General features: G+C 32.9%; 1 protein-coding gene across 1 annotated transcript in view; it reads right to left on the bottom strand.

The window, feature by feature from the left end:
* LOC149425702 (elongation factor-like GTPase 1) overlaps window positions 1-19,562 on the bottom strand; it is a 457,452-nt gene that overhangs the window by 425,676 nt on the left and 12,214 nt on the right. The window lies entirely within an intron of this gene.

The raw sequence follows: 19,562 nt of genomic DNA, 5'->3' as shown, positions 1-19,562 counted from the left end.
CTCGTTCCGCTATTAACAATACGAGTGGTTTATCAGTTAATACAAACAACACATTAAAAAAAAAAGTATATGGATTCAGGATAATTCCAACGTCATGAGTTTTCCGAAGGCAATGTTCAAATCTTTTACATCACCTTCACCCGCCAATATCTTAAAATAATAAAGCTCCCGGAGACGATTATTCTCAAAAATTGAGTTACCAAAACGACAGTATTATTATTAGCAACAGGGTTTAAGGGAAGCGTTAAGCTCGACCCTAACGCTTCTCCTGCGACCTTTCCACAAATACCTCAAACATTAGGGCAAACATTTTTATTAAAAATGTACGAACCATTAGCAAAGTTCACCACCAGTTACTTTACAGGCTCCTGCCTAGCACCTAGCGGTCAGAGGTAAAACTAGGGCTAACAGATAAAACAGATGTTTTAATCGGCTTTCTTTGACAGTGTTTGTTTACAATTAGCTTGTCAATGTGTTTTACTTGGTTAGATTATAAAAAGCCTCGCCGTCTGGATTCCTTCTTCTTCTCTCCTATAAAATAGTAACAAGCAGTCATTATGGTCTACAGACCATTAGTAAAAGTGTTTTGTCCGGTTCGGGAATAATTTAACTCTTTGTAACATTAAATAAAGTGAAATTCAGTTTTGTGCAGTAAAATAAAAAAAAAAACATGCTTCTGTTATTGAAGACTTCATCAAGCCCAAACAAATGTTAACAATTTTTGTTTTCGTCCAAATTCCGTGTCTTCTCTTTGTTGAAACATTGGTGCACGGTGGGCGTGGCCATAGACGTTTTGTCATTATTTTGTACATGTCTCACAAGGAAGATTTGTGTGCTCTTAGTTTATCGCTGTTAACTGTCAAGATGAGTTTTGCAGTTTTAGCGATCGCAGAAATTATTGCATCACAGATCTCGGGTTCGATCGTGTACTTCGACGTCGAAATTTTAATTTATATCAGGAATTGAAAATGTGAGACAGATTTGGTTTAGGTAATTTCATCCACCTCTCGGAAAATGATTTTGAATAATGAGTTTTACTTATTCGGCCAGATATTAAAAAAACAACGTGGCGGAGTGACGGAATTTCACCAAAAACGTGATTTTTTATGCGAATATCGCACAAGAGTCTTTACTTCTCCCAACTGTATGGAGCCAGTGAGACTATGGCATCCCTAATTGGGGTATGTTATGAGGGGGGAAGGGAGGGAGATGGGGAAGTACCTGGCTATTCCGAGCTGATCAACAAATCACGGCCAAATCCATTTCAAGCAACGTTACAATTCTGAATGGTGGTCTACACCAGGGCGATACTGAGATACTGATATCTTCCACTGTGGAACGTGCCGCAAATGTACTATATATTATTTTAAATGAATAAATTTTTAAACAACACAAAGTAATAAAAAAAATTACTAGCGAACGCCGGGATTTAAACCTGCGACCTCCGGCTTGCTAGCCGAGTGTCTTACCTTCGATCACGGAGGCCGTCAAAAAACATAAGAGGCCATGGTGTCTATATATATTACTTGTATCAATTTTACTATACTAACTGATACAAGTAATACATAACTTGAAGCAAACTGGGCAGTAGATTACCTGTTCAAGTAATTAGTTGGCGTTACACACTTGTAAAGTAAAACAGAACTCAATGTTTATTAAGAGCTGTTTAATTTCCCATGTTTTTTGGAAACAATTCCATGTAAAAGGTTGTCTGAAGATTAGATGCTGCTCATTTCAGTTAGAAAAAAGTTTGTTTTTTTCACATAAAAAGTACCTAGAGTATTCAAACTTTACACCAAAAATATGCTGTTTATATAAATAAGCAGAGGTCAATAAGTTCAGTTCCTCTTCAAAAATGAAAGAGGAACATAAGTTGTTATTAGGAAAAAAGGATACAGCCGCATCTACGAAACTTCAAGACCTGTAGTCGATTTTGAAGAAAGATATGTCCTGTTTTTAGAACGGATGCATCAGAGGAAGATACCTTCAGTTAGCACACACCTTCTTGCTCTCCGTCCCACCAACTAGTGTGGAAACACAGAGAGCGTTTTCCACCGCTGGGCTTTTGCGCACAATTGTCCGGTTACGTATTGGTAACAGGACTTTCAATAGTCTATGTTTTTAATCAACGTCTTCTTAAAATACGAAAAATCCTCTGAAATGACTTACTACGTCACTTTTTCAACATCGTTTTATAATATTACTAGGACCGAAGATAATCAATACAAAAAATCCTCTTAAATGACTTACTACGTCACATTTTAAATTTATTTTTATATAATAGACTAGTATCAAAGATAATTGATACCAAATAATAAAAAAAATGTTGGCATTCCTCCAATTTAATACCCCTTAATAAAAAATCCGCAAATCCCGCGGGATTTTTGAATTCTATCCCAGAATCTATGGACGTGCAAATATAAATTGGAGTACAGTCACTGTGCAATATTTTCCAAGGCTTAAGTGAAATGCGAGACACGATGATTACCATACGGATATCCAATGAATTACCGACCAATCACGTGATAATAACATGGTAATGGTACAATAAGTAGTTTATGCTGTCATTGCTTTCGGCCCGTCATGCTTTATACGATATATCCAAGTAATGGTCGGTACCGTTCCACTGAATGCGAGCCTCGTAGCGTGGTAACGCAACAGGCTGGCGAGAATGGGTGGGCTGGATCGATTCCCGCTATGTGCATTCATTCAAGAGCAGCGATTGCAGTCTCAAACTACAATAATGAACAGAAATCTTGCTGAACCAAATGATCACGATTTATTATACAGGCTTACTATATTAGCTCAAGTTCCCGGCGTTGAATGGGCTTTAGGCAGAGTTTTTCCAAATCAGATGTAGACAAAAATTTTCCTTTTATTTTGAACGAGTATCAAAATTGAAGCGGTGGGAAAGGGGGATGAGGTGGTTTTTAGAAATCTCATGTAGACAGTAATCTTCATCTTGTTTTAAAGGTCAAGTGTGCAAAATTTCATCAACCTCGCATTAAATCTGTAGATTTTCACATTTTATATTGATAGATTGGTAGATAAGAGATTGTTACATTCTATTTTACAATATTCATATTTTCATAGTATCGTGTGTTCCCGTAACATGTCGTAATAAAAAATACAGGATTTTTTTAACTGATGGCATGTTTTCAATGTATTTTATGTGATAGTTTTATCCATTACGTGTATGAGTTTTCTATATGATATCTACTCGAACAACGGTTATTCTCACAACTTTAGTCATGCTTTAGAATTTAAAACAAATTTTCACTAAACAATCTGAACATACCTGTATATGAATTATAGTTCTGCTAGTTTACTGTTGGTGTTTATTTTCTACTTATTACAGAATAATATTTGTATATTACCTATTTATTTGCTATAACCAATGTTGCCGATATAGTTACCCGAATAGACCAACAAAAATGGAGATGGACAGGTCATATGATCCGAGACCCACAAGAGAAATGGTGTAAAAATGTCACTGACTGGTATCCCAGAGATGGCAAGAGAAGTAGAGGACGTCAACACATGAGATGGGAAGACGACCTAAAACTCACGGCTGGACATCAATGGAGAAGAGTAGCGCGTGACAGGTCCCAATGGAAATTGTTAGAGGAGGCCTATGCCAAGAGGCAAACTGAGCTTCGGGATATATTATAACAAACAAAATATTTCTAATATTAATGTACCTAACAGAAGTTCAGAATAAAAGGCTTATTATTATTATTATTATTTATTTGCAGTATACAAAACGTTGAACCGTATACATCATGTCTTGTTCCTGAAGGTTGACATTAAAATGATTAATGAAACATCAACGACAACGCGTTTCTCATTTTTTTAATCAATTAATTATATTATACCTGATTTTATTTGTAAAATAATATTAATATGTCTACACTGTATAATTGTTCGTAATACTGTTTTGTGAATATGTAGAAGCGCGCTTCACCGCCCTGGGCAATGTTCAGGTTCAGGTGTATAAGTCCATATTATACTAATAGACAAACATCACTTTTACGGTAAGGTTTGCTTGTCGATCTCTTCTGATAAGTTACACGAGTCAAGAGGGTGTGATGAAGGAATTGGACTTCATCAAAACGTAATGACCCGTTTACCGGCAGAAAAGGGCCAGACTGCCGAGCGGAAAAATGCTTTCCCGCCCACTGACACTTCTCGTTCCAATACTCAAAAATAAAAACTATTTAAATACCTACCTCTAATATTATGTTTTAACATTTTAACACTTCCATGTAATATATATTTTTTAATTGAAAATTTTTATTTTATTTTATTTTGGTACAATATTTTACATTTCTTAGAACAATTTAGTAATGTCGGCCTCACTGGGTGGCTTACCCGTGCTGAGGCCTCTATTTTACAATACAAAAAATATTCATAAATAAGGAATTAGTGTACTTTTATCCAAAGAAACGTCACTTCTTCATTTTTTCAAATGCACGGAGAAAAATAAGTAATGCTGATTTATTAAAAATCTCTTCAAACTATTGATAACCCTGCTAAAAACAGAACTGCAAGCCGCTTCCTGATAAAGTGTTGGTAAATTCATAATAATATCGGAACACGTGTTCGGACAGCGTAACAAAACATTGTTATTTTACTTAAAGTTTATCAGGATACCTATCAATTCATTTGTCAATGGCCTACAATCCCATTTTTACAGGAATACGAATAATTTGAAGTGATTCGTAATAAAAATTAACAATATTTTTTTATCAGGAAGTTTTCTCCGTGTGCGAAATCATCATGTTTATTTGGAATCCAATATATAACCACTCGAGCGATTGGTTTTATATATATATATCATACGCCATAAATGTGCAAAAAATCGCTAGATTGGTTCTGAAAAAGTTGAAAAAAGAATTTTCGTCTTTGGACAAATTGTATAATTCCTTATTTGAAATTTAAAATTTTATAAATATTTTAAATATACATTTTGTAATTAAGTAGAAATACGTACTCAGAAATCTTATTAAAGTTTGGTTTTGTTTTATTGAGTAAGAGACAATTACAAATATACTGTTTTCGACGCGAGGTTTACTATTCACAAAGAGTTTTATATTCCGTGTCCATGTTTACCGCCAAGTTTAGTCAGAAAACATTTATCTTAAAGTATATTATGTTCCCTAGCCTAAATTAGTTCTTACTTAAAGATCTCGGTCAATACTGTTAATAAAACCACCTGAAGCGAAATCGTGTGTTTCGAAATATATCCCGCTAATTGGATATAGTGTCTTCGTATTTATCTACCAATAGAGCTTAACTGGCTCGTATTCTTGTAACAACATACAGTTTTTAAATGCCCACACTAAAATGCAAATTCGTCGCTTCATAATAATAACAGAATTGAAGCAACCTAGTGGATAAATAACTATATACACAGAGAAAAATGAGTATTGCTAAATTATTAAAAATATCTTCAAATCATTGATAATCCGGTAATTATCAGCTTTCCTGATAAACTTCTAATAAATTTCGAAGACATCATCTGAATCTCGGAACATGTGTTCGAACATTTTTCTGCGTTTAAACCATGTATGCAAGTTGGAAGTCACAAAGCTTAAAGCTGCCTAATTTCTTGTTTTTTTTATAATAAATTGAATTGAAAATTAGTTACCTTGAGATGGAACATTATACCTCCACATAGAACATAACACTATACATATTATTTTTTTGGTAATAGAGTTATATTAAGTTGATAACGGTCGCAACTGAAACTAGTTGATTTGAAACTAAAATAAAGCGAATTTACAAAGATAGAAAATTTGATTTTCAATGTTTATACTGCACAAGATTCCCAACTGTCCGGAGTAAGTGGGACAGAGACAGAGGGAAGTGGATGGATGTGGATGAAAGGTTGGAAAGTACCTGGCTATTTAGATCTAGTCAACAAAAATGGATAAAGCCATTTCAAGCAACGTTTCGATTCTAAATTGTAATGTTTTACCGGGAATTTAAATAAAATAAAATACATTAAAATAGTTTTCTTTTTATTCCATCCACCAGTTTCCCGTTTATACTACGAGTTTCCGGACAACGTGTATACGTGAATACCAGCGCCCTTGAGGTGATTTTTCACAAAAATTGCGCTTTAAAAATCATTATTATTATTGTTAATTGTATCATTTGTCGCACACGTCGGGTTTCGAACCCACGACCTATGGATCCGATCGATGTAGACGATTATCACAATTTCATCTTTATGCCAGGTATTTTGACTTTTAACAGTTAGGCATTATCAGTGCCCGAAGCGAACTGCTCCAAACACGCCCGCATAGGGCCAAACCAGTGTTTAGGTCTTCGAATTCTCCGTACTGCAGGCTTATCATAAAAAAGCTCCTGTATTTTTCTTCCATCTTCCATTGTAGCTGTAATATTATGTCCTGTCCAGCGACACGTCTCACTTCTGACAGGTCTTAAAACAATTCTTAAATACTACTTTCACGTAACGATAATTTTATTCCAAAATAGTCGCGCGTAGACATTACCGACATACTAACAACGACGGAAGCCCACATTAGTCAAGCTTCCAGATACTTACTACAAGACTGTCATAATTATAGGTGATGGATCATTAGTTTGTGTTTTACAATTATTATTATTGGGTGTCAACATTAATGGTAGGTAATGAAAAATAAAACCCATGCATTAATAAACCCTGACATGGTACATTTAATGGAGAGTTTGTACTAATATTTACGTAAGCAGTAATGCGTTTCCGGTCCAGTCATCTAGTTAAATTATTATTAAAGACGTTAAAAATAATTTACAAGATGATCTCACTTTAACACTTTTTGAGCGATGTGTAAGGTACCCACATAAAATATAAAATCAAGTTGATGGTCCCGTCGTGACGACGAAAATAAAATTATTCACGCAACAAAACTAGGAAGTACTAACTAATTCAGTTTAGAAAATTAATTTAAGAGGAAGCTACAAGCCAAAAATGTGTATGTTCTTGGTATACCTTATATTGTAGGTAATAGGCATTAAAATCGCTTGACAAACGGAGTCTAGAATCGTTCGATTTCAAGCACAAAATTGGTTTTTATTTACTTTGTAAATAATTTTATAAGAAAGCAAAAAACTGTCACAGATAATCTTAGCTACGATACTGTATTTTTTTAAGTTGTTTCCTTTACGCGTTCATACATTTATATTGAAAAAATATATTTTAGTAGTGTACATTTATATTTTTTATTGAGTAATTTATTATTTTATTTGTATTCTACTCAAGCGAAACGATAGAAAAACCTTCTTTTTATCTAAAGCATATTTTATGGTATTCATAATGTACACCAATTCGTTATAAAGATTAATCAAAATAGTGATTTAGCATTAAGCTTCGCCTTAAAATGCGTTAAGCATCCGTATCCGTGTAAGCATCTGAACATTTTTTTAAATATCCAATAAAGTAGAGTGAACTACTTGTATTTTTGCGAGACGATCGTGATTAATGCTAAAATTATAAATTACGATAATAATTGCACATGTTTTCCGAAACGTTCGCAGTTAAGATTAGGTAAGTAAGTAATTAAAATTACAACAATTTACTTTATCATTAATAACGCATTTATAAAACCAATTATTTTTAAGATTTGAAGCTTATTAGAAGTTGGAAGCGTAGCAAAATACAAAATGAGAAAGAATCCAGTGGTAATACTCAATAACCTGTGTGTTGTATGAGTTGGTATAAGGATGGTACCTGTACCTACTTGTAATTACATTAAAAATAATATCCCGTCTATTTTTTGTATTTTTTTACTCCTGAGTGTGCGAATTTATCCTAATTTTAATGTTTTTGGAAAATGCTTTTTCGCTGTTAGATTATTTTAAACTATCTGTGAATGTGTAAGGGTCCGTATAAAACAGGAAAAAAATTCCGCGAGCCGAGCCGCGAATTGTGGGAAAGGAACAAAACAACCGCAAGCGTTTCGCGAAAATTGTTTTTTTCTTATCTAAAAATATAAAAAATATGTTACCTTACTACAGTAGAATCATTTTAAAGAGATTCATGCTCGTGTAGTGGTGTATTGTACAGTATGACTGCTGTGGGATGGCCGGGACGGATATTCCAAACTATTTGAAACAATTTGATCCACTACAATACGCAACAATTTGAGTCCATTTCGAAGGGGTGATAAGTCTCTCCCAGTGAATACAAAAGACAAAATAATTCGTAGATGGGAAAAAAAATTACCTCATTACCTACCTACATAATATTCTGTATTTGTCTCTTTACCTAATGAGTTAAATTTCCACCTGTCACACGCTTAATACACCCGCAGCGGCGTATTCGAATGTATTTTACAGATAAAATATACCACATAAAATAAAAGAGGAATCAAACCTCAAAGTAAAAAAGGAGATCGTGGAATATATAAAGACCATCGATATATAATAACAATAGATTACACTTCTTACCAATGGCGGCTCGTCTACGAAGGTCTTTTGGTCAAAGACCTCCCAAAATATGCTGCAATAGTATTAATATTAAAAAAGGATTTAACAAACTACCCGATTATTAATTTATTTTTAATATTTGTGCATATCCGGATGGTAATAGCGAGTCCCAGTGCCATCTAGCGTCCGAATGAGAAGCTACTGTATGTACCTAGCGTGGGTCACTTCAAGTTTTGTCCCAAAGCTATCTCCTTTCTTTATCTTTGCTATACAGACAAACGAGGTATACACTATCATGTCTGACGTATGCTTAGTATCATACAAAATTTATTTTGAAGGCTTTTCGGACATGACCGCGGTGAAGATTATTAAGGTATTAAAGGGAGATGTGAAAAAATGTCAGTCTTAAGTTTTTTGTGTTATAAATGATAGCCATCTTGAACTTGAAATTATGTTTATACAGGGTATCCGGAAACTCGTAGTACAAGCGGGAAACTGGTGAATCTACATCACATTTGGAGTCGATTTGGTAGTATTTTTTTTTTGATTTGAGCTTTCGTTATCGAGTAAATCGAGTTAGAAGTTGATTTTTTTTTTTTAATCAAATTCTTATAAATTATTACTGAAGATCAAAAAACCCAACTAATTAAAACTATTTGAAAGTAAAACAAATGAAGAAACTCGGATTTGAAGCATTATTTTGAAATCACCCTTCATTTAATCCGGTGTAATCATAAAATATTTCTGCTCTGCAGGGTTAAAACATCTGTTGTTCAACCCTAAACACCATAAAAAACTTTAACCCTAAAATAGCCGAAAAATATTTTTTTTTGTTTTTTTTTTTTTTTGTGAAAATGCTCAAATCAAAAAACTTTATGTTTATTTGGGTTCCCCATGTGGTGTAGATTCTCCAGTTTCCCGCTTGTACTACGAGTTTCCGGACACCGTGTATATTGTTGGCGTAATTTGCATGGAATAATTTAAAATTTCACATTCTGTGGATATCATATCGAAATAAATCGCACACAATTAATTGAATCATGACAAACGTATTCAAATAAAGTGAAAATTAGTTTATGTTACAAGAGAGAAAAATAAAGAGGTTAAAAACAAAAGATATCATTCTTATCAGTGTATTTGTGGGTGCAATAAAATGAATGTAAAGGTACTTTTGCTTTCATTGTTTACTTTTTAAGTCTACTGATAAAAAATTGACTGAGTTTGGAGTTAATACAAATTAAAATTGAGACTTTTAACAGGAAAAGACCTTTAAAAGAAAAAAAATAGTTATGAGTAAAAAATAATCTTAAATTAAACAATATTGTACTACCGGCTATAGAATAGGTGGGTACCGGAAAATTTTACATACACTGGCGTTTTTATAATATTCACTACGCATTAGTAATACGTATTAACATTTCATATTCAATTTTTTTCGATTGACCTTCCACTTTTGGACCCCTGGAGCCGCCTCTGCCTCTTACACATAGTTCAGATCTACAATGAACACCTAAGAGTAATTTCATAATACAACTCCCCATCGAATTCCGATGCCTCGCTTCGAAAGCCAAACTTATAAATTGAAGTTCCCTGCAATATAAAACAGAGCCCAAAGTTGTGGCTCAATCCTACGTTATAATTTGTTAATTTTATCGGCCAGTAGCAGGTAAGGCATCGCGTTACATGATATAGAGATGAACTTAACAACCCAACTTGATGTAAATTTGTTTGTTTATATCTCTATTATGATTTGATTTATATCTACAACCTCTCTCCATGGCTATAAATGTTTTGTTTTCTAAATTTTTCAATTTATATTAGCTTTTGTTTTGTATAATTTTTTAAATTCATATTCCTTTCTTACAAATTTAAATTACTTATTCTTTATTATGCTGTCTAGTAGAGGTAAAGTCACAAGGGGGAAATCCATAATTGGTTTTATTTTGGCTATATAATACTTATGTACAAACTGAAATAAATGTAAACTGTCGATTTCCCGAAAATTAATAAATAAATACATTTGTATGTGAGGTGTTTGAAATTGAGGTCCCTCATTCCTCATGCACCTCACGGCTCTAATACAAAAATGTCCCGGAATGTATTGATGTAGTGCTAACACACCAACCACCTGACGGTTCTGGTACAAAAATGTCCCATGCACGAAATGTAGTGCCAATACACTAACCACCTCATTAATACAAAAAGGTGGGACAAATACATTTAGTGAGGTGGCGGGACATTTTGCGTGTTTGTATGGGACATTTGCAGTGCCTATTGTATGAGGTACTCAACACCAACGCGAAACCAAAGAAGATCTTTAATTTTGAGGCAAATGTGTAATTTGTTGCTTGATTTGTTGGTTTGCTAGAAAGAAATGTAAGATTTTTTTATTAATTGTTACGCCGCCTCGAAGCTAACTATGAGGCATATATTTATAAATATAAGTCAACGAGAGCCCCTACCGAAAATATTGCTGATTGCCTCAAATTCGTGTATGAAAAATGATCACATCATGGGACGAAAATGCTGTAAAACGAATTTGCTCTGAGCAGACCAAAAAAAAGGTAAAAAGCAATGCTTCTTCCGATCTTTCGACTGCGAGATAATACTCTTTCTTTTTGATAATTTTTTTCTTGGAGTAATATTTTTCGTTTCGGTGTTAAATTAAAGGTTCACACGCCCTGTCTAGATAATACTTGGTCAATGATAAAGACACATTTCCGATGTAATCTTAACCATTTTTTCATAAACGACGCACAACAGAGAAGTTACAAAGGCACTCTCTGCTACAACACAATATAGCAGGCAATCTAATGCTACGTATACGTACGCGAGATGAACTGCCGAACTAAACCTCAACTTATGGGAAAGAAACGAAGCAACCGCAAATAGCGCGAAACGCCGCTTGCAGTTGCTTCGTTCCTTTCCCGTAATTCGTGGCTCGGTTCGCGTTTAAGTTGGCAAATGTATACGTACCATTATACTTTGTAGGTAAATCATCGCGTTTAGATTAAAAAACGTAATTTTACCCACTTGTCCACTAAATGTATTTAACTTGTTTGTGCTTATTTTCAGTCCGTACCTCTGCCGGAAGGGTCCACATCTGTACTGGCCAAACCCACCAAGTACCATTACTACCCCCACAACCAGCACATCTACCTGCTGCCGGAATGCGCCATACAACAGGTAACAAATCATGTATTCTAAATTAAAAAATCACATAACAAATCTGGGTTACTTCGATACAAAAGTTCTTAAAATCAATGTAGGTAATTTCTTAAACCTTCAGGCTATTTTTATCGTTTTTGGGAACAACTCACGTGGTCTCATAAAATCATTATCTCCTTTACTGCCATGGATAAAAATATTATCTAAGCGGTATTAGAAAGAGAAAACACCACGCTTTATATTAAAATCTAGAAGTTAACTACAGAATAATTTAAATATGCACTTTTATGAAACCAAAGGTTCCGAACGCAATTTGAAAAAAAATTATGAACTTTGTGAATTTTTTTATTCATTATTTTTTATATGAAACAACAAAAAAATGAGGCGACTATAACGTCTGGAATACATGTGTATGGTAAAATAATAAAAGCATGTGTTTTTATGTATTTTTTCGTTCTAAGTCATTTTTGTTACAAAAAACGTAGGTGAGCCATTTATTTTATTTTTTATGTTCACATTAAAAATTTTAAAACATCAAAAAATATATTTTTATTTATAATAGTAAAATTTGAAAGAGTATTTTATTACCTTTCAAATGCAGTTTTTAGTTTTCGGATTTATTTGGATTTTATTGTAAAGCGGAAACACTCTGAAATATGACAGAGGCCTGAGGAGTTAAAAAAGGTCATACCTACATTCTTTTGAATGTGAACTTCTTTTGAAGCCTTTCTCCTTTCATGGTGTTCACTTATATGCTATATTTATCAACTAGTAAAAGCCATAAAGATTTTTGGATGATTTTTCAAAGTGAGACAAACACTCTTACACATAAATCACTAGTGTTCTGACACGAAAATTGCAATACAAAGTATGTGTGTAGGTAACGAAATAACTTTTACGAGTAGTCATCACCAACAATTTAGACCAGTAGTCACAGAAATAAAAAATAATACACCAATAACTGTATCTAGCCATTGAATATTTCCTTTCATATGTTTCAAAGATTAAAAAACAAACGCAGTGTTTTGTATCCAGTTGGAATCACGCACAACATAATGCAATAAATTCTTACATAAAAAATGTCTTTCTTCTAGGTCTGCAACGCCGTGTACGTCCGCCTCAACTACACGCAGCCCCTGTGCGCTTGTCCCTCGCGGCACAGGGACCCCTGCTCCGCCTCTCTCAACGCAGACGATCTTCACACCACACAACTGTCCACGGATTCCAAGAAAAAGGTACATTTTGTAGATTTGTCAAAAACAAATTTCTTGTGTTTAGCTCTACTGATTGACATACTTACCTACGCAGCTGGGAATTTCAAGAGAAAACTCTAAGGACGGGTTGTTTCGGAGAGTTTGAACAATTCATCAAATTTCAATATTCATTTTCGGGTTCTGTGAAAGTCCTATTCAAGTTCTATTATTATATCATTATAGGTTAGTTGCTTGACAGAACTGAAATAATAACAGAACTTGAAAAAATCTTTCACAGAACTTGAAAATTAACTTTGAAATTTTAAGAATTGTTCACATTCTTTGAAACAATCTGTCCTAAAAATTATTAGCATTCACAAAATGGTATTGTATGAGTAATAGAGCCTTCACTGACTTCACATAAAAGTATTTTGCTCCTTATAAATATGTCCATTGATTAATAAAATTGACTAATTTAAAATAGTGAACAAAGGAGGACATTTCTAAAATGGATGGGGAATATTATTTTTAAATGGAAAAGGGGCATAAATATGTCTTTAACCTCGTTGTGCCTATGCCTACATTATTATTGAATGGTAGTCTAGCCATTAAAAAATGGCTAGACTACCATTCACTTACACTAAATGCTAATAAAACCAAATTCATCACTTTCAAAATAAAAAATACAAAAAACTCCGAAGAAAACCTTAACTGGAAAATTCATAGCCCGCATCACCAAAATGAGCATTGTAATTGTCCCTCATTAGAAAACGTTGACTATATAACGTATCTAGGTATAAAAATAGATGGCAATTTAAAATGGACCAATCACATTAGCCATTTAGATAATAAAATTAAAAAACTAAGTTATTTTTTCAAAACTATCAGGAATGTGCTCATTAAAAAAGACTTAATCAAAATCTACATGGCTCTCTGCCAATCACTGTTAGAATACGGTATTATCGGATGGGGCAGTGCAAATAAAAATATACTAAATCCACTAATTAAAACTCAAAAAGCCATAATGAAAATTATACTGAAAGTTCCTGTAAGAACTAGCCACTGACGAAATCTTCACCAATCTTAACATCATGTCAATTAAACAACTATATTCTAAAATTATACTCATTTACATTCATAAGTACAAAACCCAAGAAATAACAACAAACACATACAATAGAAACACTAGATCTTATGGTCAAAAACTTATCCAACAAATAACTACTAATACAACTTTTGGGCAAAAAGGCTTCTTATATCATAGTATTAAACTCTACAATAAAATACCACTCTCACTCAAAAACCTCAACACTTTAACATTTAAATCTCAAATAAAAAGCTGGATTCTTAACATAGGGAGATCTGAAATAGAAAATTTACTGAGATCAAACACAGACTAAAACAGAATCAACTGAACTATACCAAAAAACACTATCTTACTTATTTTAAAATTATTAAAAAAAAAAAAATTATACTACATGATATATGTTCATAATTAAATTCATATGTAACTTTGATGTAATATTAATTTTCTTATAATTAAATTATACATAATATGTAAATGAAATCCTCAGCACGGGAGATCCCGGTGAGGATATCATTATATCTATTTGTTACAAAAAAAAATATAATAAATCACTATTTTTATTATTATTATATTTTCAGTATGCTGCGAAGGCCATCACCCTGGTAAAGACATGTGAAGCTACTTCAGAAATGAGAGAATGCCGATCACCAAGAGATTGGTCTCTACTGGCCCTGCAGAACATCAGAACTGGCAAATCCCACTACCTGGTTATCTGCCGGTGTCCAGAGGAATGCGTACTAGGTCCGTAGCACACACCCTCCATCTTTGATATTACATCCAAAATAATGACCAAATGTGCATGTTCAAATAAGCAAAAAATAGCATTCGAATCCATGTCATTTTAAATAATTATAATAATTGACATTTCTAGAGGGACCAATGTCACATGATCAGCCGACATATGCCTCCGTTCCTGGAATCAGAGTTTATGGAATGATGTGCGTGCAGCCACAACAGAGCCAGTTCTCATCACAATCGCAAGGTAAATAATTCTAATAATTAATCTATTATTATACTCGTATAAAGCAAACACAGTTTTTGACAAAATCCAAACATTGAAGAATACTATGAAAAAATAAGACAATCTTATAAAACAAACTGTTTCCACTGAATTACTCTTAAAAATAACCCACATCTCGTTTAAGTAATAATATATACATGATATTATTACTAATTACATTATTTTAGATAGATTATAACTACTATGTAGTAGTACACTACTTACATTTATATCACATTTACCAAACACAAAATCTAATATTTTTTACTTTCTCAGTGCAATGTACTTACTTCAGCACATCATACATGAACCTATAATATTATTAATTGCTCATAAATAAATACAATAATGTACTGTACACCTGTACACTCCTCTTCCAACCACAATCATGGAAGAGTAGTATTAAAATCTCATATGTAGAAACCTCTAGTAAATACTATTTTATATGTATTTACTTACCTATCTCCTTAATGAAATAAGTTGCATTATAGAAGCTAAAACTAAAATGACATTTTTTTCCGAAACATCTGATTATTCGTATAAGACGACATCTATTGATATACTAGCTGTACCCCGCCATGCGTTGCTGTGGCTCAGTCTGTCTGTGCAGATAGAGAAATAATAGTGGATTTTGCTTTTGCATCCAACAGATGGTGCTATTTTAAATAAAACATGGTTTACCTGTCACAGATGACATCTATATAATATAGGTATATAGATACTATAAAACACACGTGTATTCTAATGCAACGTTTTGTCAAATTTTCGAAGCAATAGGTGAAGAACTTTCAGAGATTTAAGATTTTGAAAAAATGAACATTTACATTTTTATTAATATGGATTTGCTTTTAATTTTATTTTTGATTTGACTACTTATGGTGGCAAAAATCACATTTACTAGAAACCCTAATAATTAGTAATAATTACAATACATTTTATACATTTGCCCATTACAACATACATTTCACCAACCTACAACTAAGGTGACATTCTTTTCAACGAGTGAAAACAAAAAAACAATAATATTAAAAAAATAAAAAAGCAATTGCCATCTATTGATCTCTTTCCTAAGGGCGAATGTATAATTTTGGTTCCATGATAACTCAACACAGTGACAATTCAACACACTTTTAAAAAGTGATATAGTCATTAGAAACGATGTAAAATTTTTTTTTTTAACCTAACCTACTTAACCCAGTTAATAAAGTTTTTGTTTCATCACTTTCCATGACTTTATATAACTTTTTAAAGATGTGATGAATTATCATTGTGATGATTTATCCGGTCACCATAATTTTAAGGATTATCCAAAAAAAAATAACAATACTTCGTTAATTCTAGGTTACAACAGCGTAACCTCCCGACCCGCAACCAGTTCCTACAAGGTGGGGTCCTCTCAGCCGGGCTACAACCAGAACCAGGAGCCACACATGCGCTATCCCGAATATGCAAACCCGGGGGTCTATTACAACAGGATGGCCAGAAGTGTGAGGGACACAGAGAGGGTGGAATCCCCACCATTCCCATGGGAGAAGGCGAGAGAGTTGGCACTGACGGCAGACTGGGAAAACTGATCATTTAAAAGTAATAAAGTTTTTAAAAGAAGATATGATGTTTTGTGGCGTCTCTTTGATGCCTGTAACTAGTTTATTTTCACAAAACTTTATGCGCATTACTAAAACTATCATGACATTATTACATAGTAGGGATAGTTTCAATAATAATTACTATGCTTTTTTCAACGCAATGATGTAGCGAAGGCTGCATATTTTCTGTATACCTTAGACTTAGACTGATAACTGAAATGCAATGAAAATGCTTCATGATAGTATTTAAACACTATTTTATTGTAATTTTGAGCATGGAAAAGCAATGCTAAGGGCCAATATCCGGAGTGAGAAATATTTCTGAGATCCAGGTTTTATTTGAACTTCTTTTGTGATAAATCTTTTGTAATAATCCTGAATCTCAAGAGACGAATCTTACCATGTGAATCTGTGGGATCCCTTTATAATTAATGAATGAAAATGATATGCACAAATCCATAAATTTAATTTAATTTAACTGAAATGTATGAATGCTACTGTGGATAAAATGATAATTACCTACTTATGTAATTTTCATAGAATGTAAGGTTAAGGTTTTTTCTTGTCAAGTTTTATTTTCCACAAGGGGCTTCATTTCACGGTGAAATTGTCTATTTTACACAAATGGGGATATCTGAATTATGGTATGCAACGCAATCACATAATATATAATATTAAATATAATGCTTAATTAGAACGCTTTCACATATTTATAAAGCACTCATAAATAATAATATATGTGTATTATTTATTAATTCATTGATTTCAGTTGCTAATAGACAAATGTCTTGAATTGGACATATTGTGTCGTCACAGTATCAAATTTCAATGTGGAAAATCTATAATTTAATGCAGAAAATTTATTCTTATGAAAATAGTGGATTTGAATCCAAAATAGATTATTTATATTGATTGGATTTACTTTAAGGTAAAAATTCAATGACAAATATCTATATACCTAACCTAGGTAACTTATTTAACATTTTATACAATACTGAATCAATTTAAAATATTTTTTTTACAAACCAATACATAATACAATACATCTAGAACCATTAATGTTTCATAAAATTGAAAGAAAATGTGAAATAGTAATAACCACTCTTATGTTCCCATTAAATTAAATGTTAATTTGAATGTTGTTCATGTTAGACAAAAGAATTTGTGTGTATGAACTAAATAGACATTGGACCGGGCAGCATTTTCATATTTAAAAGTTGCGGAGAACACTACATTCTACATCACGGGTGTGATTGACATTACAAGAAACGCGTACTCGCTTACACTAAGACCAATACGGAAGCTCGACCTACTGCCAGTAGGTAGTCCTTCTTATAATAATGCGTTGCTAGGTTTGCTATCTCCCTTTCTCTGATGGCGCTTAAAATCTTGATGAAATAATTGTATTATTTATATGTTATAAGTAATTTGCGCATATTTATGAATGAAATGTAATTCCTCGGCTTTTACTAGTGTTCGCCGTATAATGGCACTCGTGACGCGCGACTGCTTTGAACTAAAACCACTTAATCCAACATATATAAAGTACAACAATTACCATATCTTCTGCTTGCCACTCTCGGGGTCTCACTCTTTGTTATGAAACTGTGGTTTAGTGACTGATCATGAATACATATATTTATTATTATGATTCAAGTTTACGAATAGTATTATGCAAAAAAATTATTTTATAATGACTCATTATAAAAATTACATTTATTTTTATGTTTTTACTAAAAAGTAACTATTTATTTTATATTAATTTTTTGTAGATAAAAGTCGATGTTTGTAATCGAGTCGTAAAAAAAATATTTTCGGGCCCTTACATTAGTAAAGCTGGCTAAATGAGATACATCAAAATAATGTACTACGGAATTGTGTGTATATCTTAAAAGAAAAGTCCACAATGGTATATGTTTATCTCTTAAGGATAACTCCCAGCAACGTCGGGTACACGTCAGCTACTTTTGAATAAAGTAAAATTATTTATCGATGCTAATATTGAAAAAACCAATCTAGATAATCTATTAATAATTTTACTTATTATAAAAATAACATTAATTAACCTTTCCGGGAGTAAGTTACGTAATGCTGGCCGTGCTCTGGGGAGTGAGTTTATTTTACAAATAAAAATTTATATATTTTTTGATTAAATTATATGATAGTATGCATAATAAAATAACAGCCGATATCTGTGTCGATAATAATGTAAAATGTTTAAAATTGGTGTAAAGCTACAGGAATATGCCCGTAGATGGCAATACGATACATATTTACAGAATATGCATTGAATATGAATATGCGACCCCTGTCGTCCATAGTCGTCCATACTCCTTTGGCAAAAGTGTGTACCGTCGTTCATTAGCGTCCATACTCCCGGAGAGGTTAAGTTAGAGATATAGTTTTACTATAAAACCCGTAGACTAAACATAGTACCTACATATTATTTTACTTGATCATTATCAATAACGTTGTGATGTAAATAATAGTTAACCATTAAAAAATGTATTTAAAATATATAATGTATTGTCATGAATGTATACTTTGGAGTACAAGAGTAAACATTAAAAATAACTTGTGTTTTCATTCCCCTTTCCTCTTCAGAAATAAAAACCACTGAAAGCAGTGGCATATACTATAATTAAAGCAAAGCACTCAACCCGTTAAGTTAACCCTGTACAATCGACTTCATACGAGTGTGGGTTTGTTTTTGAAAAAATCCTGAGAGAAAATGAATCTGTTTTTGGGAACAGAGGTGTCGATTGAACGTGCAGGAACTGCTTATGTAAGGTATCTTAACGCCAACGTGTTATAAAACAGTATGTTGCCCAGCATTTGAGATCATAACTAAGAGCCTTACTGGTGTGGCCCATAACAATTTGAAAAAAATTTGCCAGTTGCAACGAGTTAAGTGATTCTGGACAGATTGCAATCCTTAGGGTCAGGTGGGAATGTTGTGTTTATTCTACTGGTACTTAAATTAATGACGGATCGAAGAACGGGGGTCATTGATCCCTTTAACACCGATGCACAGCCGATGTTCAATCCGAGTAATGTTAATTCAATCAAATAATGTTAATCTGATAATCAGC

The sequence above is a fragment of the Hesperophylax consimilis genome, chromosome 2 (genome assembly GCF_061612785.1).
Source record: "Hesperophylax consimilis isolate HC1 chromosome 2, BYU_Hcon_1.0, whole genome shotgun sequence".
Lineage (NCBI taxonomy): Eukaryota > Metazoa > Arthropoda > Insecta > Trichoptera > Limnephilidae > Hesperophylax > Hesperophylax consimilis.
The sequence above is the reverse complement of the archived record's forward strand: the minus strand, read 5'-3'. Positions and strand labels throughout refer to the sequence as shown.